This window comes from Lissotriton helveticus, chromosome 10, assembly GCF_964261635.1.
Source record: "Lissotriton helveticus chromosome 10, aLisHel1.1, whole genome shotgun sequence".
NCBI lineage: Eukaryota > Metazoa > Chordata > Amphibia > Caudata > Salamandridae > Lissotriton > Lissotriton helveticus.
The window spans coordinates 359,038,053-359,043,880 of record NC_136071.1 but is presented as its reverse complement, the minus strand read 5'-3'; positions in this window follow the sequence as shown (position 1 = coordinate 359,043,880).

The window sequence follows — 5,828 nt, the reverse complement described above, 5'->3', positions numbered from 1 at the left end:
GTGCGCGTACCCTGGGAAAAAAAGAATGACAGAGTTTAAAAAAAAATTACAATTTTTTTATAAATTGGAGGTACTTCTAAAAAGAACTGTTTTTTTATTCTTTTTGTTGTTTTATATTTTTGTTATTGTTTTTTGAAATTTTTTTACTTTTTTTGGCTTTTCTGAACAGTTTTATATTTTTTTTGTATTTTTTATGGGGAGAAACAAAAAACAGGGAATTGTAAATGGCTCAACTGGAGAAAAAAAGAAATCATGAAAAAATTACATTTTTTTCGGGCACTTGTGGTTATCACCAGCAAGGTTGATGAGGGTAATACTTTGCTCACCATAAGTAATTGGTTTGCCACAATATATACAAACGATTTTGTATCTACCAAACTTGGTTTGTATGTTTGGAACCATCTGCCTTGCCTCTGGACCCGATGGAGTGGGTTCTTTGGTTGTTGAGGTTCTGGAAGACGATTGGGGAAGGTTTCTGCACAGTTCTCTCACCTCTGCTGCAGAATAGTTATTGGGGTGCAATCGTTGCATGTGGCGAATCATTGTGTGATTCCCAAATGAATATTTTTTTGCAGGGTTCCCCCTGGATAGTACAGCGCCACAGAGGAGACAGGTCTCCTTTGCAGCATTTACTTTCTTTGCACCCCTTGGGATTTCAAAAAACTACCATATAAAGTGCTCCTTAGGTTTATATGGAGCATTGTCTTCAGGCAGGAACTGCCTTCTCTCCTCCTCCTCCTCCTCCTCCTCCTCCTCCTCCTCTTCTTCTTGACCACCAATGTGATGTTGTGGTGGTCCTTGTGGTGGTGGTGGTGGTGGTGGTGGTGGTGCAGATGCTCCAGCTGCTGCTGCTACTGTAGTCATTTCTCTATCAATAGAAGCAGGTCTTCCTCACTCAAACAACAAAGTGAGAATGAGGAAAAAAGGTGGGGGCTTTCATCATTTGGAAAACAAAACTGTTCTGAACCAATGAAAAGTGTTATTTTCAGGTCACATGACCCGGGCTTTCATCATTTGGAAACCAAAAGTGTTCTGAACCAATAAAAAGTGTTATGTTCAGGTCACATGACCCGACGCGCTTACGCTACGCACCCCGGGGCGCGCCCAGCTGCGCGCCCGGGGGCGCTTACGTATCGCGATCGTATGCGCTCAGGCGCTTCCGGGTGCGTTTACGCCTTGCGTCATAAGACGCATCAGGCGGCTACGCGATACGTCACGATGATGTTTTCGTTCGCGCCAATAGCGTAACGGGACGCGAACCGGTACGCGAACCGGGACGCGGCAATACTGCGCTTACCGGTAAGCGCAACGGTACGCGCCCCGGGAGCGCTCGGGGGCAAAAAAAAAATATATATATATATATATACATAAAAAATAGTATTACATAAATATACAATATAAAATTCATTGTATAAAATATTACATTTCATACCTATAGAGATTTGCTATTAAAAAACCTTTGAAATTCACTGAAAAAACTATAGGTTTCACACCAGTTATAGTTAGGAATTAGTATTTAAAAAACCTATTAAATTCACTGAAAAAACCATAGGTTTCACACCAGTTATAGTTAGCTGGAAATTTTACTCGCATAAAACCATTGAAATTCCCACGTTATAGTTAGTTGGACTCACTATAACTTGCGCGTGCAATGCACTGCTGATGACGTCACATATTACATCACTCATGACATGGTCAGTGACATCACTCAAGACATCACTGATGACACCATCCTTGTGACAGAGTGACAGACCTCCTTTCAGTGTAATGTAACCCTTGAAACACATATTCAAAAATAGAAACTAATTTTTTTTTTTAAATGGAGATACCCATATCAGTTACAACAACCAATTCAGTAATTCCACCATCTATATACACATCCACTCATTCACAAACAGTTCTATATAGTCACTCATACATATACTCACTCATCATATGTAGTGATACACCTATACATCCTGTTACACACCGACAGTCATCCAAAAGTTACTCACACACATACTCACACATGCAAATAAACTATTGAACATCCATTTATTTGCATATAGAGCTATACACACACTACCACCTTACTTCTATGGAAATTTACACATATTTATTCTCTTAAACAATCACTTATAGAAACACATACTTATTTAAACAGGAACTCTTACAATCTCTTACTCTCACATATACTCATTTATATACATCAATATTCACATATACTAGATTAAAACATATGAAATTACTGATAAAGACACTAGTGAGACAATCATTCACTCACTAACATACACATATACACACTCATCCACCCATACAGTCCTGCACATATGCTGTCTTCAAAACACATACAAACAGAGAGTCAGTCACTCATGCATCTATGTGCTAAGTAATACCCCCACCAAACCATATAGACACTCATACTGATATTAAAAAAACATCTAATAACCCATATACATACACATGTAGTTACTCACCAACCTATGCAGCCACTTATACACAAAGTGAAACACTAATACATATATTTAAATATTTAAACATTACTCACTAATATTTATTTTTCAGAAAGACTCACATTCACTGGATGTTGTCATCAGTGATGTCATGAGTGATGTCACTGACCATGTCATGAGTGATGTAATATGTGACGTCATCAGCAGTGCATTGCACGCGCAAGTTATAGTGAGTCCAACTAACTATAACGTGGGAATTTCAATGGCTTTATGCGAGTAAAATTTCCAGCTCACTCTAACTGGTGTGAAACCTATGGTTTTTTCAGTGAATTTAATAGTTTTTTTAAATGCTAATTCCTAACTATAACTGGTGTGAAACCTATGGTTTTTTCAGTGAATATATATATATATATATATATATATGGGTTGCAAGTGACTACCAAGAAATGCTGTGCGCCTTCCTTTACGTGTCGGTGCCAGCAGTGGTGGCAGGCAGCCACAATAATCCAAAACGCTCCACACTCAAAAGGAATGAGGCTGCATACCAGTTCCGTGACGAGTGATTTACTAGTAAAGAAACAACACGTTTCACTCGGAACGGCCTTTGTCAAGTTACCCAAGCTGTATCTGGTCCGCCATTACATGGCGGGCCAGGAACGGCCTGGGTAACTGGTGTGCCGCCTCATTCCTTTTGAGTGTGGAACGTCTTGGATATATATATATATATATATATATATATATATATATATATATATATATATATATATATATATATATATATATATATATATATATATATATATATATATATATGTATATATATAATTCCTTGTTTTTTTAATGATATTTTGTTTGTTTTTAATTTTGAAATGACTGGAGTGAGAATAGTGAATTTTACCCCTCCACAATCCAAGTCTTTCCCTACTGTTGCACTCACTGAAGTGGGAATAGTACATTTTATTCCTCCATTATTAAACACTTTCTCAACTGTTGCACTAGCTGGAGTGTGAATAGTAAATGTTATCCCTCAGCTATCCAACACTTTCCCTATTGTTGCCCTCCCTGGAGTGGGAATAGTTATTTTTAGCCACCGCAATCCAACAGTTTCCCTACTGTTGTACTGACTGGAGAGATAATTTTTTTTTGTTAATTATACATTTTATTGTTGTGTTAAATGTAATGGGCATAGTAAATTGTAGTATTTTGTAATGCTATATTTAATGTAATTTATATTTATTGTAGTTAGAATAGTAAATCTTATTTTTGTGTGATGTAAAATATTTTGTGTTAGGTGAGCGTAATTATTTTAAAATGTATTTAGTATAAACTGGTTTTTTTTATATGTTGGGCAATGTAGATGTATTTATTTTAATTTGTAATAATTTATTTTATGTTTAACTTATATAAATATATGTTTGATTGACTTTAATAATATGTATAATTTATAATATTCTTTGTAACTTATTTTTAATCAACTGTAATGTGTGTTGTTTCATTTTCTTTTAAACTAAATTGATTCCCTTTTTTAATATTTTATGTTTTTGGTATATTTAAATATGTTTACATTTATCTTTGATAATATTATGCTATTTAATTTCATTTTTGATTATATTATTAATTAAAAATATTAGTTAATTTATATTTTTATATATGAATATTTATATATATATCCAACCAACAGAGTTGCCTGTAGTGAGGAGCCCACGCAGGTAATTTGCTTTAGCCAACTTCTTTAATGGGGATTACATTGCAGGCATTGGAAAAGAACTTCGCAATGCATTCAGTCTTGCCCGACGCGTTTCGTGTAGATCACTTCATCAAGGGCTGTAGGCTTTTGAAGGAGTTCAGTCTCAGTCACTTTCACAGCACCACATTAAATAATCAGTCCCCGCCCAACTGGGCGTATCCACTTGCATGGCATGCTGGACTTCGTAGTGCTGTAGTTTTCCCTAGTGGGTCGCTTGAGACTGGACCCAAGTTATTTAATGTGGTGCTGTGAAAGTGACTGAGACTGAACTCCTTCAAAAGCCTACAGCCCTTGATGAAGTGATCTACACGAAACGCGTCGGGCAAGACTGAATGCATTGCGAAGTTCTTTTCCACTGCCTGCAATGTAATCCCCATTAAAGAAGTTGGCTAAAGCAAATTACCTGCGTGGGCTCCTCACTACAGGCAACTCTGTTGGTTGGATTTTTGCGGCGCAGCCTGAGCCGCGAGGGAGGCCTTGCTGTACCGTTGTACAGTCCTGCTGTGGCGCCACACGGCGTGACGGCGTTGGGAGCAGGTAAAGCCCAATGGTGGATTTCGACAAACATCGCTAGCGTGAGAGATGATACAACGCTACCCATTGGGGATATAATCTGAAAACTTGGGTCCAGTCTCAAGCGACCCACTAGGGAAAACTACAGCACTACGAAGTCCAGCATGCCATGCAAGTGGATACGCCCAGTTGGGCGGGGACTGATTATTTAATGTGGTGCTGTGAAAGTGACTGAGACTGAACTCCTTCAAAAGCCTACAGCCCTTGATGAAGTGATCTACACGAAACGCGTCGGGCAAGACTGAATGCATTGCGAAGTTCTTTTCCACTGCCTGCAATGTAATCCCCATTAAAGAAGTTGGCTAAAGCAAATTACCTGCGTGGGCTCCTCACTACAGGCAACTCTGTTGGTTGGATTTATATATATATATATATATATATATATATGTGTGTGTGTTTACATATTTAAAAGGAAGTTTATTTGGTGTATTTATACAACTATACATTTAATTATACTTTTTTATACATTAAAGTTAGTATTTAATCTGTTTATTTCTATATTTTAAATTATATATATTTTAAAATCGATATTTAATAATACTTTATTATTGTAAACAATATTTTTTTTCACTATTTTTGTACTTACGTTTTTGAGTATAGGGAGTCGATATTTTTGTATTCTATAATTGTCTCTCAATATTTTTCTCATCTATATTTTTGTGGTCAATATTCTGTCAATGAACCTAATTAAATACAGGAAATTTACAAGACAAGGGGAGATGGTAAATTGATATATATATAAATTGATAAAACTTTGAAACTGACATTGCTTTTACAGTTATTTTCAAACAAACATTTCACCTTATTAAGTGCAATTTCTACATTTTATTACATTGCAATTATCCCAATAATCTGTACTGCATATGTTTATAATTTTTAAGTTTCGGAAAATTAAGCTAATACATCTCTCTGGTCAGTTTTTGGTTTTTGGATTGATGTCCATGTTTGTGTAAGTGTTCACTAACATGAAGGCAACATGCACCAATTTTAAAATTACAATAAAATGATAAAGGTGTGTTTCTTAAAATTTCTTAAACAACAACATTACACACACATATGGATTACACATTGGTATG